This window comes from Neoarius graeffei, chromosome 12, assembly GCF_027579695.1.
Source record: "Neoarius graeffei isolate fNeoGra1 chromosome 12, fNeoGra1.pri, whole genome shotgun sequence".
NCBI lineage: Eukaryota > Metazoa > Chordata > Actinopteri > Siluriformes > Ariidae > Neoarius > Neoarius graeffei.
In genome coordinates, this window is record NC_083580.1 from 21,276,378 (window position 1) to 21,300,882 (window position 24,505).

Consider the following 24,505-nt stretch of genomic DNA (forward strand, 5'->3'; position numbering starts at 1 on the left):
GGATATAAATAGAGAGAAGAGAGAAGGAATGAAACAGAACATTGCAAAAACTTAGTCATCTAGTGCACACAAAAAAACCCACTGAACATTTCTAATACACAAAGTGATCAATTAGACAAGACTTCAAATTAGAATGCAGTGTGTAACATGAATGACAGGTTTACAGTGGTGCTTGAAATTTTGTGAACGCTTTAGAATTTTCTATATTTCTGCATAAATATGACCTAAAACATCATCAGATTTTCACACAAGTCCTAAAAGTAGATAAAGAGAACCCAGTTAAACAAATTAGACAAAAATATTATACTCGGTCATTTATTTATTGAGGAAAATGATCCAATATGACATATCCATGAGTGGCAAAAGTATGTGAACCCCTAGGATTAGCAGTTCAAGTTTCAATCTGTTCTCATAAGTGTGAGCATCAAAAATAGTTTCCCCAAAAACGTCATCATTAACAGTGTCTGCCATTTCATGATGAAATACAGCTAAGCTGCTAGATCAAGAAGGATGTAATAGCTAGCAACTGGTACTTACAGTTGTTTAACGAGTACATATTTTGTTGTTTAACACTTTATTTACCACATAATTCCATATATGTTCCAGATGTTATTTCATAGTTTTGATGTCTTCAGTATTGTTCTACAATGTAGAAAATAGACCAAAAAAAAAGAGAAAAACCTATGGATGAGTCGGCGTGTCCAAACTTTAGACTGGTACTGTATAAACAGCAAATTTCTAAAATGAATGCAAACAATCAAACAAAACTTTATACTTGCAGTTTATTTACAAATTACAAAGATAAAATAGCAAGACTGATTCTATGGCACAAACTACTTCTGGTAAAATTTAGCACTCCGACTGGTTCCTTGGCAGGCAGTATTTTCCCGTAATGCCCGTGGGCAATTACGGACTTTCTTTCCAAGGCGCAGGCTTTCAATGTTGCAAAATAAAGAAACAAAAACAAAATGACAATAACAAGTGTTGACAGGCAAAACAAACCTCAGCCGGTAGCACTTACGATGAATATGAAGGAAGATATCGCGAAAAACGATTTTGACCTTTTTGGTGACCTTGACCTTGATTTTGACCTTGTGTGTGACTATACTTGGCAAGTAAACATGGTTCGGATTCTCATCCACACACCGTACTGCTCTCAGCCAATCAGAACACACTGTACTGCTGTCAGCCAATCAAAACACACTGTACTGCTCTCAGCCAATCAGAACACCCCGTACTGCCCTCAGCCAATCAGAACACACCGTACTGCTCTCAGCCAATCAGAACTGTACTGCTCTCAGCCAATCAGAGCACATATGAATGAATAAGTTATTGCGAAAAAATGATTTTGACCTTTTTGGTGACCTTGACCTTGATTTTGACCTTGTGTGTGAACATACTTGGCCAATAAACATGGTTCTGATTCTGATTCTCATTCACACACCGTACTGCCCTCAGCTAATCAGAACACCCCGTGCTGCCCTCAGCCAATCAGAATGCACTGTACTGCCCTCAGCCAATCAGAACGCACCGTACTGCTCTCAGCCAATCATAATACACCATACTGCTCTCAGCCAATCAGAAGACATATTGAATGAATATGAAGGAAGATATTGTGAAAAAATGATTTTGACCTTTTTGGTGACCTTGATCGGATGACCCTCAAAATGTTGGAGGTTCTATTTGAGACCAATGCCCATCTATCCTGAAAGTTTCATGAAGATTGGTCCAGCCATTTTCCCGTAATATCAGTAACAAAAAAACAAAGAAACATACAAACAAACAAACCTCACTGAAAACAGTACCTCGCCCCCTGGTGGACTCCGTCCCGGGCGAGGTAATAAAAAATGAATTGGAAATCAAAATGGAATTAAAAACGGCCGAAACACAAAAGATAAACAAGAGTCACCGAGTTATTCAAGAAATGAGCAATGAAGAGCGTTTAGAACCCGCTAACAGAAATTCAGTTTTGACACTGCTAGCCATTTATTCTGCATGCGTGACTCAACTATGTTACAAATATGACATGACTGAAAGCAGCGTCACGCCTCATTATAACAACCGTCTATTTTAATAGACTGTCATTATAATGAGGTCTTTTTTGTACGGACCGAGCCGGTCCATACTGTCAAGACCTCGGTCTGATATTTTCCCGTAAAAACCCCGCACTCAGTTAATACTAGTGTATAAAACTGTTTTGGATTACGTTACTCAACTAACGAGTGATTCCGTCTGGCACGGATATGTTTGAGATGTCAATCATGTTCATGACTGTTTCTGTGATTGGCAGTTTGTCATGAAGTTCTGCCTCTTTGAAAGAGCGACCAATCATCGTAAGGAGAAGCCATGTATCCAGAGGTGGAACAAATGAAGAGCGCACTATTCAGTAAAGGTTTAGATGGGCTTTTTCCCACCTGCCCACATTCTGTTCAATACCAGAGATGTACTGCTTTCAGGTGGGGCTTAAAGTGGCATGTTAAAAGCCTGTTCTCCAAAGAATGATAATCTTTGATCCCATTAAAACACGCTGTACTTGAAAATGCTATTGAGTCCAGAGACACGCAGGCTTCAGTGAGCGTCCATCTGCATTGTGTCAGGGGTTTCAGAGGAAATTTTTACACACTATCAAAGCAATGATCCACTGCCTCTGATCCAGCCAGGAAGAGATTACCCTGTGATTGAAGAGCACTGCATTACCCATAATTCTCTGCCATAGCAACAGCATTGCATAATGAAGCAACTCATATTCCTTCATTGTTCTGAAAACATTTAATGTACTCATGGTTTATTTCATAATGTCTCTTACAATGTGGCTTCCACAACATTCCCAGCATTCCCAGTCATAAGAAAAGGAATGTTATGAAAATTAACAAATCATACAGCTCAAATGATGTGGCAATGTTATCAGAATCTTTCTGCATGTAAAGACTGAAAACCAAAAACTCCAACCCCAAGTCCAAAAAAGTTGAGAGACATATTAAAACTGCAGTACATGGCTCCATAGTAAAAGAGTCCAGGTGCTAAACTGGCCTGCCTGCAGTCCTGTCTCCCATTTAAAACATTCGGTGCATTATGAAGCGCAAAATATGACAAAGGAGACCCCGAACTGTTGAGCAACTGAAACTGTATATCAGGCAAGAATGGGACAATATTTCTCTTTCAAAACCAGTCTCCTCAGTTCCCAAACGTTTACAGAGTGTTGTTAAAAGCAGCGTCATGCAACACAGTGGTAAACATGTCTCTGTCTCAACTTTTTTGAAACGGGTTACTGACATCAAATTAAAAATGAGCATATATTTTTCAAAAAACAATACAATTTCTCAGTTTCAACATTTGCTATGATGTCTTTGCACTATTTTCAATTAAATATAGGGTTCAGTGATTTGCAAAGTATCGCATTTTGTTTTTATTTACAGTTTACACAGCGCCCCAACTTTTTTGGAATTGGGGTTGTACTGAACAAACGTGGTAACTGGTATAACAACTGATACAGATCTCTCATTTAGAAAACAGTAGTTGCTGTCATGAAACTATAATCTGACGTGGTTTGTTGTGGTTGGTTTTGTCTTCCACGCACAACTGAGAGGTGGACAGGAAGTGAGAGTTCTAAACAAGTGATTTAGAGATTAGCACTTGTGAATCCACTTCAAAACGGATAAGGTAATGCTAGCATGTCCACTCCAGACAACACGCCTTAAAAATCACGTTTAGGAACAGACACACTGTATTACAGGATTTTTTCTAAGCTCTATGCTAACTATAACCAGCAGCTAATCAAGTGCCTAAGTAGATTAAGCACACAACAGACCCGCATTAGCACCATGCTATTCTCGCTTTCCGGAAGATTCTTACAGCATCGAGAAATGAGGAGTACATTGTCTGTGTTATTGGTCATTTGAGAATGTTGAGGTACTTTCTCTCCTGTCCAGGCTAACTATACAAGCAAAAAAAAAAACAACCAACCATGTGTAATGTGCGAGCGAATGATGCAGAGCATAAATGCATAAACTCAGCATGGGTTGTATTATTAAGGACAATCTGGGAATAATACTCAGAAGTCAAAACCGGGTTAGAGCACAAACAGACAAGGTAATTATAGGAATATTCATAAGTAGGCATGTAACAATGTATCATGGGATGATAAATCGTGATACAAAGTTATGATAGTTTGAATCGCTGAAATAAACAAGACAGAGTCATCTATATCCCCCGCCCTATATACCAACTATATACCAAGTTTCAAGATATTATTTGTCACATTTTTCAAGTTCTGCAGCAGGAAACCAACCCTACCTCTTTACACTGACCTCAGCAGCCCATGGCATAAACCCACCGGCCCTTTGGTCCAGGTGAGCTAGAAATTAAAATTTCTCACATTTCTTAGTATCAAAAGGCACATATACATTACTTAATCAACACATATCCCAACTTTCAAGACCGTACCACTCATAGTTTTCAAGTTCTGCTCCGGAAACATAACCTACCCCAAGACTAACCTGAGAGACGAAGTCTGGAATTGTTTCCATGGAAATGACAAATGAAAATTTATCAAATTTGAAGTATGAAAAGGCACATCTACGTCACCTTGTTAACATGTGTACCAAGTTTCAAATCCGTATCATGAACAGTTTTGGATATACGCTCCGTAAACGAACGTTGCTCATAGAAACTAAGTCAAAATCTATTTTTTATGTAAGAATTTGAAAAATAATTTTTTTTCCCCCAAAAAAATCCAAAATAGTAAAAGGCACCAATTCACATGTTGCTTGATATGTATACAAAGTTTCATGACGGTATCTTCAATAGTTTTAAAGATGTGGACCGAAAACGAAAACGTGACCGGACGGAAAGACAGACGGAACCCATTTCTATGTAAAAATGAGTCATTATTATCAGGCTGCATAATCGCTTCATTTTTTCCATCTGTAATTGCATTGTAAAATAACGTAAAATAGCAGAAATTCATATGACTTCAGTCAGGGCTCGACGTTAACTTTTTAATCTTCTTGTCCAGTCGGACAAGCAGAAAGATTTTTCACATGTCCTGACCATAACCTTTTTATTACTTTGCATTTATTAGTTGAATAAAAGGAAAATATGTTTAACAAAGTTTATTAAAAAGCAGGTATAGTTGTGATAATCATTATGCTTTAATGATTTATAATTTCAATAAAACTCAAACTGTAACAATAAACAAAAACTATCCAGTGCCCCATTATGGTGCGTGTGTTGTTCTAACTCATTACCTGATCTGCAGTTTTAAGAGTCAGACTCACCCAAACTTGAAGTATTAATTAATTTGAAGAAATGAAACCAAAAGAAGGTGGCACGGTGGTGTAGTGGTTAGCGCTGTCGCCTCACAGCAAGAAGGTCCGGGTTCGAGCCCCGTGGCCGGCGAGGGCCTTTCTGTGTGGAGTTTGCATGTTCTCCCCGTGTCCGCGTGGGTTTCCTCCGGGTGCTCCGGTTTCCCCCACAGTCCAAAGACATGCAGGTTAGGTTAACTGGTGACTCTAAATTGACCGTAGGTGTGAATGTGAGTGTGAATGGTTGTCTGTGTCTATGTGTCAGCCCTGTGATGACCTGGCGGCTTGTCCAGGGTGTACCCCGCCTTTCGCCCGTAGTCAGCTGGGATAGGCTCCAGCTTGCCTGCGACCCTGTAGAACAGGATAAAGCGGCTAGAGATAATGAGATGAAACCAAAAGAAAACAAGCTGGACATGATAAGCGGGACAGAATCACATTGTGAATGAAAACAAACTGTAAGTGAGTTCGGCACTGTCGTAAAAATCCTGCGAAATATTTTATATTTGTGATGTTTAATATGTACTATACAAAAGAAAAACTCAATAATATTTATTTTATTGAGGTATTTCGCCATTTCTTCGATTTCAAAGGATTCAAAGTCTAATTATCTATAATTAAATATTATAACATGGTTATTTTTCCACACACACCTGCTGCACTTGGCTTCCCAGGAATTTCGAAACAATAATATGGCCGGCTCACTGAGGGGATTGAACTGGTTCTGTTGGAACTTTATTGATGTAACTCTGGAATAATTACTTTAAAAATGGTGATCTTCAACAAATATTCAACTTATCCTGTTGGACAGGCAGATGCAGATTTGACTTGTCCGGACCAAACATCCGTTTGTCCTGGACAGTCGGACTACCATTAATGTCTAGCCCTGGTAGGTGGAAGTAACACAGCTCTAATGCTGCTGAAACACACAAAAAAACAGATTTAAAATGGGAAAGACCTGCTGCACTATTGACTACAAATAACTCTAACAAGAACTCTGAGCTCTCTTTTTACAGACCGCCAAAAGCTAAAGAAAAGAGAAGAAAAAAAGCAGGCAGTAGAAATATTAAAAAATGTTTATTAAGAAATGGCTTGTGATTAACTTTTTTCATTTTTAATAAAAGTAATATTAGGGGAGAGCGGGGTACGATGAGCCAGGGGGTAAGATGAGCCACCCCCTGTTTCTAAGAAACAGTAAACAAATGTGACCATGTGACCACATTCAAAGGGGGCCGGGACCATTTACTTACACTTGTGGAGAGGAGCACCACATGTCAAACTAGGTGAGGGAGATATTTATAAAAATGTGTTTTTGTGCTTTCTAAGTCAATTCCATGTTTGTCCACAGTGAAGATGATTTAGAGAAGACAAAAGTAGAATAATATTTAGACACATTAGGGTTAAGTTAGTGGCTTTCTAAGCTATGATATGAATGCTAATAAAAATAATTTTGATTAGCCTAATCCCCTTTATTAGCATTTTTCTACAAAATGGTGGCCATGGGGTAAGATGAGCCATTAGATGTGGGGCAAGTTGAGCCACTGGCTCAACTTACCCCATTGGTGGCTGAGCTTACCCAATATGGATGACACTTAAGTTTTCACATTTACTGGTCATATATGACAACAACATATATATATGACATCAGATGAGGAAGACCAGTTGTTAGATGTGGGGGATTATGTTGTGGCAAAATACACGGGGAAGAAGAAAGTGCATTTCTTCATTGGCCAGATAATCAAATTGGATGTCTTCGAAATAGAGGCAAGATTTCTCAAAAGAAGCCGGTCATGCCATGGCTCTGCAAGAAAGCCAACCTTTGTCTTCAAAGAGAAAGATGAGGCTGTCCTGTCAAGACAGGATATTGTGAAAAAATTGCCCCGCCCCTTTACTGTTGGGGGGACAGCACGGAGGGAGAGGCAAATGGTGTTCCCTTGCCATTTGAACGCTTGGAACATTGAATAATGATGAAATGATTGAATGATTGATGGAATGATTGCTGCATGTTTTAGCAATGTTTTAACCTACTGAAAGAAATAAGATTCTTTTGGCACTGTTCTACTGTTTTAGTAATTTCTATAATATAGTATATCTCTCATTCCCTCTCTAACCATCCCTCTTTCTATCTATCTACGCATATCTCTCTCTCTATCCATCTATCTATCCCTCCCTATCCCATCTCGTTCTATCACCTCTCTCTTCATCTCCCCTTCTCTATGCAACGGCCCTATCCCCCACTTGATTGACTTGACTTGATTCATTGATTGCATTTCTAATAATAAAAGTTGTTTACTTTGTTAACCTAACATGTTTTGTGTTGGCTCAATTTACCCCACACAGTGGCTCATCTTACCCCGTGCATGGGGTAAGTTGAGCCACTTGACATTTTTTTTTCAAGAGGTAATATCACTCTAACCATAAGAGCTTATCAATTATGTTTTGCTCAGATAGTAACAGTACACTTTGAAATTTGGTATGGTGTGTAGACTGGAAGCAAAAATGGCTTTAACATGTAGTTATGATGAAAAATGTAAAAAGTGGCTCATCTTACCCCACTCTCCCCTATATTTAATAGGCTATTTTATTTTTTTCGCGGTCCGGTTTCCATCAAATCCTGCGCTCTGATTGTCTGGCGAGGGGGTCCATATCCTATGATACAGACCCCAGTTACGGACCTCTGGCAACTCGCTTGTTCACAACAACAACAAACATTGTAGCAAATTTTGTCAACATTTATTTTCGCATTTCTCAGGAGAATAGCATTAATTTTACAGCATGGATAGTGATAACAACAGTCTTCACAGCAAAAGCGAGTTTTACTACCCTGAGGAAGAAGAAATAAAAGAAAACATTTCAGGAGAAAGCTAAAAACCTGTAACTGTTGCTAACGCCGAGCAAAAACATGGCTGAATCCTGAATGACTCAATTTTGTATAAATAGGGGACTACATAGGTGGCAAAATGTAGTTTTTTTCCTGCCATGGAAGTGCACTTGTATACCGAGGAGGAAGCAATTTGCATTACAGCTGTGAATGAGGATTCAAAATGGCGGCTCGCCTCGGCTCAGTTTTGGGCAATTCCATGTAAATGTCAACCTCGCCATGCAAAAATAAAGCAACATGTAATACATCGAAACCACTCCCAGAGATATCACCTAGGCCTGTATTTTACAGATGTGAATAAGTTGAACCAATTTGTAACCAACCTAATATGTCACTGTCAGTCTTTCTTTCTTATAATGTAAAACCCAAGCTAAAATCAACTTTGATGATGTACAATTCTATATTATTGCCACAAGCCACAGAAATGTATGCTAAAATCCACAAAACAGCAAAACAATAGCCATCCTAAATATTATTTAAGAACTTTGATAGTTTTAGCTGATATTTAGAGAGTTTTTCAAAGGGTTATGGTGGTTAAATTGCTGATTTTCTAAACATATGCCATGTCTATTTCAGACGCGTCACATCCATAACGGAATTTCGTCACATCCATAACGCTGACTTTTCCTTCCGAAACTCTGCATGAAATACAAAATATTTTAAACAAAGATTTTTTAATATTCACCTTGGACCCCTCTATCAAATGGATATCTCCATTTCGACATTAGGTTTACAATTTCACAGAGTTTGATAAAAATGTACAGTCACCCAAGAAAAGTGATACTTTTTCTGTCACATCCATAACGCATCTTTTATTGGCGTTTTCTGGCATGCCCTAGATGTACTATGGGAATTGTTCTTGTTCTATCACTTCTCCAGTATAGTACAGCCTTAAAATATGCAACACCTGTTTAAATACTGGGAGACAATAAAACATGCACTGGGTCATTTGTTGCCATTTTGAGTTCAAGTGTCACGTCCATAACGCTGGAATTGCTCTTTTCCCTTTTGGGCGCTCTCGTTTTCTGTTAGAATTTGGTAAAGAAAAAAATTATATATTATTTATCAGCTTAAGGTCGGTCCGTATGGTGAAATACCGTGACCTCGGCCTTGAATACTGACCGAGGCCCAGAGGGCCTCGGTCAGTACTTTCAAGACCTTCGTCACGGTATTTCATCAATACGGACCTCCCAGCTGGTAAATAACATATATATACAGTGCCTTGAAAAAGTATTCATACCCCTTGAACTTTTTCACATTTTTCCACCTTACAACCACGAACTTAAAAGTTTTTTATTGAGATTTTATGTGATAGACCAACACAGAGTAGCACATAATTGTGAAGTGAAACGAAAATGATAAACGGTCTTCAAAATTTTAAACAAATAAAAATCTGAAAAATGTGGTGTGCATTAGTATTCAGCCCCCTGTACTCTGATACCTCTAAATACAATCCAGTGCAATTAATTGCCTTCAGAAGTCATCTAATTCGTTAATAGAGTCCTACTGTGAGTAATTTACTCTCAGCATAAATACACTTCTTCTGTGAAGGCCACAGTGGTTTGTTAGAGAACACTGAAGAACAAACAGCATCATGAAGACCAAAGAACTCACCAGACAGGTCAGAGATAAAGTTCTGGAGAAGTTTAAAGCAGGATTAGGTTATAAAAAAATATCCCAAGCTCTGAACATCTCAAGAAGCACTGTTCAATCCATCATTCAAAAATGGAAAAAGTATGGCACAACTGCAAACCTACCAAGACATGGACGTCCACTTAAACTGACAGAGCAAGCAAGGAGAGCACTGGTCAGAGAAGCAGCCAAGAGGCCCATGATCACTCTGGAGGAGCTGCAGAAATCCACAGCTCAGGTGGGAGAATCTGTGCACAGGACAACTAGAAGTTGTACACTCCACAAATCTGGCCTTTTTGGAAGAATGGCAAGAAGAAAGCCATTGTTGAAAGACAGGCATAAGAAGTCCCGTTTGCAGTTTGCCAGAAGCCATGTAGGGGACACAGCAAACATGTGGAAGAAGGTGCTTTGGTCAGATGAGACCAAAGTTGAACTTTTTGGCCTAAATGCAAAGCGCTATGTGTGGCGGAAAACTAACACTGCTCATCACCCTGCACACACCATCCCCACTGTGAAACATGGTGGTGGCAGCATCATGCTATGGGGATGGTATTCTTCAGCAGGGACAGGGAAGCTGGTCAGAGTTGATGGGAAGATGGATGGAGCTAAATAAAGGGCAATCCTGGAAGAAAACCTGTTGGAGACTGCAAAAGACTTGAGACTGGGAAGGAGATTCACCTTCCAGCAAGACAATGACCCTAAACATACAGCCAGAGCTACAATGGAATGGTTTAGATCAAAGAATAATGTGTTAGAATGGCCCAGTCAAAGTCCAGACCTAAATCCCATTGAGCATCTGTGGCAAGACTTGAAAATTGCTGTTCACAGACGCTCTCCATCCAATCTGGCTGAGCTTGAGCTATTTTGCAAAGAAGAATGGGCAAAAATTTCAGTGTCTAGATGTGCAAAGCTGGTAGAGACAAACCACAAAAGACTTGCAGCTGTAATTGCAGCAAAAGGTGGCTTTACAAAGTATTGATGCAGGGGGACTGAATACTAATGCACGCCACATTTTTCAGATTTTTATTTGTTTAAAATTTTGAAGACCATTTATCATTTTCGTTTCACTTCACAATTATGTGCTACTCTGTGTTGGTCTATCACATAAAATCTCAATAAAAAACTTTTAAGTTCGTGGTTGTAAGGTGGAAAAATGTGAAAAAGTTCAAGGAGTATGAATACTTTTTCAAGGCACTGTATTTTACTCCAACCTTTACAAATGTGGGTAAATAATTATTCTCGGTTATTGAGCAAATTAAACTAGCATTTTAAGTTGATAAAGAATAGGAAAATAAATATTGCTTTATTTTTGCTAAGAACATTTCTATTTCATTATATATATATATATATATATATATAATCTCATCTCATTATCTCTAGCCGCTTTATCCTGTTCTATAGGGTTGCAGGCAAGCTGGAGCCTATCCCAGCTGACTACAGGAGAAAGGCGGGGTACACCCTGGACAAGTCGCCAGGTCATCACAGGCCAACATAGACACAGACAACCATTCACACTCACATTCACACCTACGGTCAATTTAGAGTCACCAGTTAACCTAACCTGCATGTCTTTGGACTGTGGGGGAAACCAGAGCACCCGGAGGAAACCCACGTGGACACAGGGAGAACATGCAAACTCCACACAGAAAGGCCCTCGCCGGCCACGGGGCTCAAACCCGGACCTTCTCGCTGTGAGACGACAGCGCTAACCACTACACCACCGTGCTGCCACCTATACATTGATAATGGTAATATTTCTCAATCATCAGCTGTCAGGTTATAGTCCTACGAAAATCCATGACCTTGAGTTTGACATTTCAAAGTCATTCAAGGTCAAATGCCACGGTGGCAACTGAAAGCCCATATGGGACTTCCTATAGTTGATAATGGTAAACATCTGGCTATCATGAACCATTTTAAAGTTATAGCCCTTTGAATACCCATGACCTTCAGTTTGACCTTTCAAGGTCAAAGATCATGGTGCCAAATGAAAGCCCATATGACACTTCCTATAAGTTGATAAGGGTAAATATCTGTCTACCATCAACCGTTTTCAAGTTACAGCCCTCTGAAAATCCGTGACCTTGAGTTTGACCTTTCAAGGTCACTCAAGGTCAAAGATCATGGTGCCAAATGAAAGGCCATATGGGAGTTCCTATATGCTCATAATAGTAAACATCTGTCTATCGGCAACTGTTTTTGAGTTATAATGGAAAATGTGTTATATTGACCGAAAGGTTGACCTTTCCGGTGACCTTGACCCGATTACCACCAAAATTTAATCAGATAATGTACAGACCATTGCCCACCTAAACTGAAAATTTGAAGTCGATCGGTACAACCCTCTAGACGCTAGATTGTTAACGGACAGACACACAAACAAATGAAAAGTCATGCAGAGCGCGATACTTGTGAAAATCACACATCATTCAGGTCTGATTGATAAGTACCCAAAATCAATAGGGAGTTTATGGTTCCATGAAAGAATCTTTCATGAAAATTTAAAGTTAATTGGAACAGCGGTTAAGAAGCTATTGTGTTAACAGCAGTTTTACACTTGTTGACCTCTACAGATCAATCGTGTTAACAGCGACAAAAAAAAGAAAGAAAAACAAGGAGCTACATTGGGCAAGGCAACGATATGGGCAGGTTATGCGCGGCAATCAGAACAGGTAATGGTTGTTCTGCAGCACAACTACGACGTCTCCTGAGTCCACTGTCATCACTCACCATTGTTCCTTCTGACAGTATGGTATTCACAAAATAGTACCCAAACAAGAGGCGGCACGGTGGTGTAGTGGTTAGCGCTGTCGCCTCACAGCAAGAAGGTCCTGGGTTCGAGCCCCGGGGCCGGCGAGGGCCTTTCTGTGTGGAGTTTGCATGTTCTCCCCGTGTCCGCGTGGGTTTCCTCCGGGTGCTCCGGTTTCCCCCACAGTCCAAAGACATGCAGGTTAGGTTAACTGGTGACTCTAAATTGACCGTAGGTGTGAATGTGAGTGTGAATGGTTGTCTGTGTCTATGTGTCAGCCCTGTGATGACCTGGCGACTTGTCCAGGGTGTACCCCGCCTTTCGCCCGTAGTCAGCTGGGATAGGCTCCAGCTTGCCTGCGACCCTGTAGAAGGATAAAGCGGCTAGAGATAATGAGATGAGATGAGTACCCAAACAAGGTCATAATTGATTCAAATGTCCTACACTACAATGTTCCCCGAGTCCACTGGTACCACTCACTAGGCTGTACCCTTGTTTATTATGGTAATTATGGTGTTCACAAAGTAGTACCTGTCAGCTCGATTTTCATGATATTTTAAGTGTTTTTCGTGACGTTCAAACTAGGTCATATTTGGGTCAAGGTCAAATGTCTCATATGGCTGCACAACTACAATGTTCCTCGAGTCCATTGATATCACCCACAAGGCTGTACCATTGTTCCTTTTCGTAGTTATGGTGTTCGCAAAGTAGTTCCCCTCAAAGTGTGACGAACAGACGGACAGACAGACAGAATGATCATAATGGAAATTCAATGGAATATGACGTGATTTTTTTTGTGACGTCATTATCAAGTTCGCTCAAGATTTTATTTTATCGATCAAAAGGGGTTTTAATGGAGAACCTACAAAAAAAAAAAAGTCATCAAATTCTGAGTTCCAGGCACTTGAAATCAAATCAAAGTCCTTCCCACACCATGTGGCGGCGCCAATCTCCATTTCTATAGCCCTTGGCCTCTCGCCTATTACATAGCTAGGGTTACAGTGGGGGGCTAATCCTTTGGTAACCGCGAGAGTTTGACTCCCCACTCACATCTGTATTGCAGCATGCCTTGCCAGACAGCAGTAGGTACCATTTTTATGGTATGGTCTTTGGTATGACCCGACCGTGAGTAGAACTCCCGATCTCCCGATCAAGAGGCGGACACACTAACCATGAGACCAATTTGCGGTGAGTTAGGCACTTGAAATGTTGGCACTAAAAACCAGTACTGTGACCTTGACCTTTAACCTTTTGACCCCAAATTTTGCATATGACCTTAGAATTAGGCCCAGAATGATAATTCATAGTCAGAGTATCGAGATCAAATCGATAAACACGTTTTTGAGGGTCATGGTCAAATTTGTCAAAAATCTCACGAAATTTGACCTCATTTTTTTACCTCAAGATGACGTCACAAGTAAAATGTCAAATGGTGTACTCGAAAGGGATTCAAAAATGCTTTCCAATGCCACCAATCCCATCTCGATACGAACGCTGGTTCGGAAGTTATGGCCGATTAGGTGTTTTTACAAGATTTGACCTTGGTGATCTTGACCCACCAAAAACTAAAGATGTCTTTGTGTGACCCTAGTGAGTTGTCCTGTGCATTCTGGTGAAGATTGGTCAAGAAATGACGATGCTAGAGCATCAACGGGCAAATGGACAGATCAACATACTTGCAAAAATCTCTGATTTTCGCAAGTAGCAAACCGCACTGATGACAATGCCTCGCTCTGCTTACTCCATCGCAGGTGAGGTAATACTGTTGAGTAAGACAAAACTTGACAAGACTTTGCAACAAGACAGAGAAACACTTGGCTATAATTAAGGATGAAACACAGAACAGGCGAACACAATAGGGCAACAAACCAATGACATGACAGAGGCAGGGATAGGACTAGAACAAAACAGTTAGCTTTGTTCACAAAACACTTGTTGTGAAAGCAGCCAACAACACTTTTTTTTTTCTCCAAAAACCTATAACACATTTGTTCATGGCAATATTCTCATCCTCAAAAGTAGACAGAGTGTAGTAAAGATCAATAGGTAATGGATCTGTTTGGAAACAGTGTAGCCCTGATGTCCAGCCAAATGTATCTGATAAAGCTGTGAGGGATTGTAAACAACAGCGAAATGGTGTTAGTATGAGGCTTTGCAAGTTCTCCAAGCCGAGCCACTACGACTGTAAATTCTAGTTCAACATTCCTGAGTATAGCCTAAAGGGTGAGATGTTTACGTGTAGGTCTTAAGGCCAGTGAGATTTAAGGTGTCTGTAATGCAGCTATGTGTATTATTATGAGACCAGGCTGGTAGTACTCGAGTCCGATTTGTGACGTGACTTCAACACTGATGACTCAGACTCGTGCATTAACTGCATTCGGACTCGTAAACTGGAGACGAGCACTCGGATTTTTTCTTCATTTTTTGTAACATGCCATAATAATTTGGCATAAGATATTTATATCTACATTAATTTTTATACTAATTTTGTGCAAGAGAATGCACATTCACCCATTCATATGTCATGTTCAGGAACAAATTACCATTAATGGTGCTAAAATGCCTGGAGAGAAGCCACCAGGATTGTCAGCTTTGCTTCTACAGACTTCTTGTGTAGTGGGGAAAAAAAAACGCACTGCTGTGCGTTCCATATTTAGAAGAACTATCAAGGAGATGACGGGGACAACCTCGAATTTCAATCGTCATTTGGCAAGACCACACCCAGAGAAGTAATTGACATGCTACAGTGGTGCTTGAAAGTTCGTGAACGCTTTAGAATTTTCTATATTTCTGCATAAATATGACCTAAAACATCATCAGATTTTCACACAAGTCCTAAAAGTAGTTAAAGAGAAACCAGTTAAACAAATAACACAAATTATACTTGGTCATTTATTTATTGAGGAAAGTGATCCAATATTACATATCTGTGAGTGGCAAGAGTATGTGAACCTTTGCTTTCAGTATCTGGTGTGACCCCCTTGTGCAGCAATAACTGCAACTAAATGTTTCCGCTAACTGTTGATCAGTCCTTCACACCGGCTTAGAGGAATCTTAGCCCATTCCTCCGTATAGAACAGCTTCAACTCTGGGATGTTGGTGGGTTTCCTCACATGAACTGCTCGCTTCAGGTCCTTCCACAACATTTTGATTGGATTAAGGTCAGGACTTTGACTTGGCCATTCCAAAACATTAACTTTATTCTTCTTTAACCATTCTTTGGTAGAACGACTTGTGTGCTTAGGGTCGCTGTCTTGCTGCATGACCCACCTTCTCTTGAGATTCAGTTCATGGACAGATGTCCTGACATTTTCCTTTAGAATTTGCTGGTATAATTCAGAATTCATTGTTCCATCAATGATGGCAAGCTGTCCTGGCCCAGATGCAGCAAAACAGGCCCAAACCATGATACTACCACCACCATGTTTCACAGATGGGAGAAGGTTCTTATGCTGGAATGCAGTGTTTTCCTTTTTCCAAATATAACACTTCTCATTTAAACCAAAAAGTTCTATTTTGGTCTCATCCGTCCACAAAATATTTTTCCAATAGCTTTCTGGCTTGTCCACGTGATCTTTAGCAAACTGCAGATGAGCGTCAATGTTCTTTTTGGAGAGCAGTGGCTTTCTCCTTGCAACCCTGCCATGCACACCATTGTTGTTCAGTGTTCTCCTGATGGTGGACTCATGAATATTAACATTAGCCAATGTGAGAGAGGCCTTCAGTTGCTTAGAAGTTACCCTGGGGTCCTTTGTGACCTCGCCGACAATTACACTCTTGGAGTGATCTTTGTTGGTGGACCACTCCTGGGGAGGGTAACAATGGTCTTGAATTTCCTCCATTTGTACACAATCTGACTGTGGATTGGTGGAGTCCAAACTCTTTAGAGATGGTTTTTTGTAACCTTTTTCAGCCTTCTGAAACCTTCTGAGGTCCTCAGAAATCTCCTTTGTTCGTGCCATGATACACTTCCACAAACATGTGATGTGAAGATCAGACTTTGATAGATCCCTGTTCTTTAAATAAAACAGGGTGCCCACTCACACCTGATTGTCATCCCATTGATTGAAAACACCTGACTAATTTCACCTTCAAATTAACTGCTAATCCTAGAGGTTCACATACTTTTGCCACTCACAGATATGTAATATTGGATCATTTTCCTCAATAAATAAATGACCAAGTATAATATATTTGTCTCGTTTGTTTAACTGGGTTCTCCTCATCTACTTTTAGGACTTGTGTGGAAATCTGATGATCTGTTAGGTCATATTTATGCAGAAATATAGAAAATTCTAAATAGTTCTGTGGCAGCGGGGGCATGGCCGAGCATTAGTCTGTGAATGGAGGGCAGAGTCAGGGAAGGTGAGTGGTTGTATTGCTACACCTGTTGTCAATTAATGTGTGTTTGTGTCTCTTACAGTGACAGCGCCCTATAAAAGGAGTGAGAGGAGAAAAGATCAGCGCAGAACACGATAGTAGTCTGTGTGTATGAGTGTGTGTTTGAGTGTGTCCCCAACGGACAGAGTTGTGCTGAAAGCAAAAATAAAAATAACTCAGTAGCAAATAACAGCCTGCTGTACTTCTGTGCTCCACCCACATCCGGAACGTTTCTACAGTGGTGCCGAAACCCAGGAGTATATTAAAGAACAGCCCCATGGAGTCCTCCCCATTTAAAGATCTTATCCATGCCCTCACCACAGCACAGCAGAGCCAGCATCAAGTGCTGATCGCCCTCCGAAAGGAGCAGGAACAACGGTTCAAAGCCTTGGTGCTGGCTCAACAAGAAGACCGCCAGGCATTCCGGCACCTGCTCGCATCGGTGGGGTCCACGACCGGCCACCGGAGCGGACCCTCCCCACCTCACCCTAACAAAGATGGTTCCACACGACGATCCAGAAGCCTTCCTCATGCTCTTTGACCAAGCAGCGGAGGCGTGGGGTTGGCCAGTCGAACAGCACACAGCGCGCCTCCTCCCCCTGCTGACGAGCGAGGCGCAGCTTGCCGCGCTGCAGCTCCCCGCCGACAGCCGGCTTGTGTACACGGACCTCCAAAGAGCCATCCTCCAGCGTGTCGACCGCTCCCCAAAGCAACAGCGGCAGCGCTTCCGCTCGCTGCGCTTGGAGGAGGTCGGCCAACCGTTCGCATTCAGGCAACAACTCTGGGATGCCTGCCAGCGGTGGCTGAGGGCAGATGACTGCAACACCGAGGGAATTATCGACCTGGTGACACTGGAACAATTCATCGCGCGAATTCCGGAAGGAACGGCAGAGTGGGTCCAGTGTCATCGCCCGGCGTCATTGGATCAAGCTATGGAGCTGGCAGAGGACCACACGGCAGCAGTTCCGACGGCAGGAAGACATGTTTCCTCTTCTCCTCTTTCCTCTCTCTCTCCCCCTCTCCCTCTGCTTCCCGTCCTCGCCCCATTCCCCCACCGTGGAGGCAGGGGCCGGCTCCCCCCCAGCCGGCCTGGCGCACCCTTGGTGTCCTCCCGTTTTCCCCTTCCTTGTCTGTGTCTTCTCCCCCCCAGGTGAGTGATGTCCATAACACCAGTGCAGAGGGAGAGCCTGGGCCAGTGTGTTGGCACTGCGGGGAGCCGGGACATCTCCAAAATCAGTGCTCCGCGATGGAGGTGGGCGTGGTGGTCCGGGTCCCCAACGCACCAGAAACCGCCCTCGATCGGGCCGGAGCATATCGTATACCGGTAAGTGTCCAAGGGGATATGTACCAGGCTTTGGTGGATTCCGGCTGTAACCAGACCTCAAGCCACCAAAGCCTGGTGCAAGGTGAGGCATTGGGAAGAGCACAAATGGTGAAGGTGTTGTGTGTGCACGGGGATATTCACAACTACCCTTTAGTGTCCGCCTACATTCTATTTTGGGGTGAAAAGCATAGTGTAAAGTAGGGGTGGTACGGTTCATGAAAAAATACCTGAACCATTTGGTTCGCTTGTCTCGGTTTGGAGCGTGTGTGCGTCGCACGGTTTGACGGTTCTTGCGCGGCATGCGCAATGTGGCCTTGTGCCTGTATGTGACCTCAGACAGTTTCTCCAGCGAAAGAAGAGGTTTGGAGTGTGGATTGCTGCAAGTCACGTCACCTGTAGAACTGGCAAGTGGAAGAGAAATGGAAGGCCACCCGGAGTAGGGCTGCACAATAAATCGTTAAAAAATCGCGATCTCGATTCACACATACACGTGATCTCATTTCGAAACATAATGATTCTTAAGCATTTTATTTCACGAACAGCATCACAAACAAATGCTCCCATTTCTTCCTGGATTTTTTCAAGCGCCCCTAAAGGCAGCACTGCCGCTGACTCCTCCCTCGACCTATGGTAAAGCGTCTTTACAACACGTGATTCAGTCAGTGGAGGAAGCCTGCCTGCAGTTGAGTGTGTGGAAACCAGTGTTGCCAGATTGGGTGGTTTCCCGCCCAATTGGGGGGTTTTGAATTCTACTTTGTGGGCAAAAAATGGCTTGGGCTGGTTGACAAAAATTGGGCGGGCTTGATGTTAGTTCGGCGGGTTTTTATCAGATGTTTATAAATATTTTGCACCATAGACCTAGTTTACCCAGTACCCCTTAGGTATTTTAAACAACCAAAATCGAGCATTGGCCTATATTAATCATTAACAATAAACATTAATCTCATTAAGTATTATTTAAACAAAAAAATGTCGATGTAACTGTAAGACTAATATGAATGTGTGTAATGTAGTGCAGAAACTGAACTCATAAACTAGTAAATAAGAATGGAGAATAAATCCATTCGCCATTTTCTCTTCTCATGTTACATTCAGCCATGCATCGTAGCCTAACTTTTTTTTTTAATTGAAGTATATAAAACAGGTACAATCTAACAAATCCACAAAAATCAGGATAACAGATGAATTAAATACATGGATGTAGACAAAAATAAATTAAGCAGAATAACTAGGCCTATAAAATTAATAAAACAAACAGGATAAATAAAAAGATAAATAAGACAAATAAAAAATAAATAACCTCAGCAATGCAGATGTTATAAACAGTGCAATAAACATTTTGTATAAAAAAATCGTGCCAAAGAATCGTGATCTCAATTCTAAGCAAAAAAATCGTGATTCAGATTTTTTCCAGAATCGTGCAGCCCTACATGGCAATGGTATTTGCAGATTTTTTTTACAGCAGAGGAAAGGAGCACAAAGCCTTTGTCAGACATCATTCGTGAAGAGGTCAGCTCATACAAGGCCACAGGCTGCATCTCTGTGGATGAAGACTAACTCACATGGTGGAAGAACAATGAGCATAAGTATCCTCACATTGCTAAGTTGGCACAACGTAACCTAGCGGTCCCAGGTACGGTACATCTGTGCCAAGTGAACGTGTTTTCTCAACGGCAGGGGACATAGTCACTGCAAGTAGGTCTTGCCTCTTGGCAGAAAATGTGGACAAACTGATTTTCTTGCAGAAGAATATGAAAATAAAGTGAACAGAGGAGTGTTGTTTTTAAAGTGCAGTGTGTTTAATTTTTATGCAATATTTTATATTGATAGCCAGCCCTTTTGTTTTTAATATTTAAAATATTACAGTGGCACTTTAAGTTTAGATAAGAAATCCAGCCATATGTTTCCAAATACTGCACTTTAATTTCAAGTGAAAAAAGGTATCTCACTCTCAGGTATCACTCTCAGGGAATACTATTTTTGTGTTGAGCTGGTTGAATTTATGCTCCACTTTATGTTTATGGCCTTTGCTATTGTTATGGCCTCATTATAGGCAATTATGTTTAACATATCCTGACTTGGGCTATTCAAAAGCCTGAGCTGAGAATTCCTCTCTTTTTCTTTTAAGGGATACAATTTTTGTAAGAGCTACACTATAGTTGGCAGTTTGAGAATGCTAAAAAGGCACATAAGTTCCTGTAAATGGCAATACACATTCTCCTTTTTTGCCAAATAAATGAAAAGCATGTTGAAATCATTAATGTCTTCCCTCTTGCTGTATCAAAATCTCACCTATAGCTTTCCTCAGTGATGGTCTGTATTCCAAATTGTGGATAATTAAGCCAGGGGTTTTCAAAGTGTGGGAGAGTCAGCCCCCCCCCCCCTCAGAGAGCAAATAAACAACAGCGCGCCCCCCTTACAATTTTTGTTGTTGCTATACTTAATGTTCCATTCGTATTTTAAAAAAATGGTTGTTGTACACATTTTTATTTTTTTCTTTTACACATTTTAAACATCTGTGCTTTTTAAAGCAGACAGATAACTTCAACACAATGTCAGAATTTTGTTTAATTGATTATGAGACTCTTGAAAAAACTGTACAAAATCTCAGTTCCTCAACATCTGAATTGGACATTCTGCCCACCAACTTTTTTAAGTCTGTTCTTCATCTTATAATTACAGATGTGCTTCAAATCATAAATACATCCCTAGAGACTGGCATTGTTCCTGTGTCCCTGAAAAAAAGCCATTGTAAAGCCCCTACTTAAAAAGAATAATCTGGATGCTTCAGTATTAAACAACTACAGGCCAATATCAAATCTACCATTCATCGGGAAAATCCTTGAAAAAATTGTCTTCAATCAATTAACTGCCTTCTTGATATCAAACAGCTGTTTTGATAACTTTCAGTCAGGATTTCGTGCCAATCATAGTACTGAAACAGCGCTGATTAAAGTTATAAATGACATACGTCTTAATACTGATGCAGGCAAAACATCGGTCCTGGTGTTACTGGAGCTCAGTGCAGCTTTGATACTGTTGATCACAACATACTGCTATATCGACTTGAACACTGGGTTGGGTTGACTGGTAAAGTTATCGATTGGTTAAAATCATACTTAAAAGATAGAAGCTTCTTTGTTACCATGGGAAAATGTACCTCAACATCAATGTCCTTGACCTGTGGTGTCCCCCAGGGGTCGATTCTTGGACCATTACTATTCAACCTTTATATGCTCCCACTTGGGTAAATTATCAAGAACAACTCAATTTTGTATCACTGCTATGCAGATGACACCCAAATTTATTTTGCTCTATCACCTAATGATTATACCCCCCTTGAATGTCTCTACCAGTGTATCGACCAAATCAACAACTGGATGTCACAAAATTTTCTTCAGCTGAACACAGATAAAACAGAAGTAATTCTATTTGGGAAAAAAGATGAAAGACTCAGGATTACCACTATTCTTGACACAAAGGGGATTAAAACAAAAGAAATGGTTAAAAATCTTGGTGTTTTCATTGATAGCGAGCTAAATTTTGACAGTCACATGAAAGCAATCACTAAAACGGCATTTTATCACCTAAAAATCATTTCCAAACTAAGAGGACTTATGTCAAAAAATGATCTGGAAAAACTTATGCATGCCTTCATCTCTAGTAGGGTTGATTACTGCAATGGCCTTTTCACAGGCCTGCCAAAAAAGACCATCAAACGACTTCAGCTGGTTCAAAATGCAGCGGCTAGGGTTCTCACACGAACAAAAAGAACAGAGCACATTACTCCAATTCTAAGGTTCCTTCATTGGCTTCCAGTAAGCTACAGAATTGACTTTAAAGCATTGCTGCTGGTGTACAAATCTCTAAATGGTACAGGGCCCAATTACCTCTCTGATATGTTGCAGCGGCCTAACCCAATCAGATCTGAGCAATTCCAGCGTTATGGACGTGACACTTGAACTCAAAATGGCAACAAATGACCCAGTGCATGTTTTATTGTCTCCCAGTATTTAAACAGGTGTTGCATATTTTAAGGCTGTACCATACTGGAGAAGTGATAGAACAAGAACAATTCCCATAGTACATCTAGGGCATGCCAGAAAACGCCAATAAAAGACGCGTTATGGATGTGACAGAAAAAGTACCACTTTTCTTGGGTGACTGTACATTTTTATCAAACTCTGTGAAATTGTAAACCTAATGTCGAAATGGAGATATCCATTTGATAGAGGGGTCCAAGGTGAATATTAAAAAATCTTTGTTTAAAATATTTTGTATTTCATGCAGAGTTTCGGAAGGAAAAGTCAGCGTTATGGATGTGACGAAATTCCGTTATGGATGTGACGCGTCTGAAATAGACATGGCATATGTTTAGAAAATCAGCAATTTAACCACCATAACCCTTTGAAAAACTCTCTAAATATCAGCTAAAACTATCAAAGTTCTTAAATAATATTTAGGATGGCTATTGTTTTGCTGTTTTGTGGATTTTAGCATACATTTCTGTGGCTTGTGGCAATAATATAGAATTGTACATGATCAAAGTTGGTTTTAGCTTGGGGTTTACATTATAAGAAAGAAAGACTGACAGTGACATATTAGGTTGGTTACAAATTGGTTCAACTTATTCACATCTGTAAAATACAGGCCTAGGTGAGATCTCTGGGAGTGGTTTTGATGTATTACATGTTGCTTTATTTTTGCATGGTGAGGTTGACATTTACATGGAATTGCCCATCTACCAGATCGCAGCAGAAAAATTTACTGGTAAAACCTGTTGTTAAAACAAAGTGTGGTGAAGCAGCTTTTAGCTACTATGCAGTACAGCTATGGAACCAACTCCCAGAGGACATCAAAATGCTCCTGCTGTTGGCAGCTTCAAATCTAGATTAAAGACCAAGCTGTTTTCAGATGCTTTCTGCTAAATTATTAATATTGTCATCTCTACATGTTTTAAAGTCTTAACTTTTACAGTCTCTGCATGTTTTAAATTTTACTTAACTTTTATTCTATTTTATTCTGCTGTTTTTTTCTTTTACTGAACTTTTACTTCATTTTATTATTTTATTTCTACTATTGTTTAATTCTTATTATTTGTCTTCCCCATTTATTTTATGTAATTTTATTTTCTATTGTTTACTGTTTTGCTTTTACTTCTGTAAAGCACATTGAACTGCCACTGTGTATGAAATGTGCTATATAAATAAACTTGCCATGCCTTGCCTTAAAACATCTTTTTTTTACACATTTTAAACATCTGTGCTTTTTTTAAACATCTTGTTTTACACATTTTAAACATCTCATAGCATCGTTAGCGAGCACCTCTTGGCAGACAACACACTGTGGCAGTGGAGCATCTTCAGATCCAGTCCATGAAAATCCAAACTTTAAATAATTGTGGTCATACTTCCTTCTTTTTTTTGCTTGGCCCAGACTCTGTCTCCTCACTCACTGTAGCTTTAGGTACTAAAAATCGATCCATTTTGTCTCTGGCAAAGGCTAGCTGAAGTTCGCTAAATGTCCGCAATAGTAACTTATTCTGGTTTATTTTTCCTCACGTTGCGCCCCCCCCCGAAGAACTCTGGCGCCCCCTCGGGGAGGCACGCCCCACACTTTGAAAAGCCCTGAATTAAGCTACATGTCATATGCTGAAGTATATTTCTGGAGTTTTAAAGATTAAAAGAAAAAATAACAAGCACCGTACCGAACCGAAAACCGTGACCCTAAAACCATGATACGAACCGAACCGTAGATTTTGTGAACTGTACCAGCCCTAGTGTAAAGGCAGCGGTTAACCCTCGTCTCACCCACTCACTGATTTTGGGGACTGATTGGCCAGGTTTTAAGGAGTTAATGACACACATAGTAAGGAGTGGGTCCTGCAGTAATCTGTCTGGGGAAGACCCGGGACTAGCATTGGCGGGAGAAGCTGTCACAGAGCCGTCTACGTCAGCACCATGTCGGGGCAATATGCGGAGTGAGGAGCACCCCGCACCTCCTCCCTCTTTCGTTGATTCCCTTGGAGATTTCCCGTTAGAACAGTCGCGAGACGGGACTCTGCAGCATGCATTTGGCCAAGTGAGAGTAATCGATGGTCAAATTCTCCAGCCAAATGCGACGCCGGCCTTCCCCTACTTTTCTGTTATTAAGGATAGGTTATACCGAGTGATGCAGGACACTCAAACTGGCAAAAAGATAACACAGTTATTAATCCCAAAGAGCCGTTGGGAACTCAT

General features: G+C 40.7%; 1 protein-coding gene across 1 annotated transcript in view; it reads right to left on the minus strand.

The window, feature by feature from the left end:
* Positions 1–24,505, minus strand: part of camsap1a (calmodulin regulated spectrin-associated protein 1a) — a 114,207-nt gene that overhangs the window by 73,320 nt on the left and 16,382 nt on the right. The gene's annotated exons all lie outside the window — the stretch shown is intronic.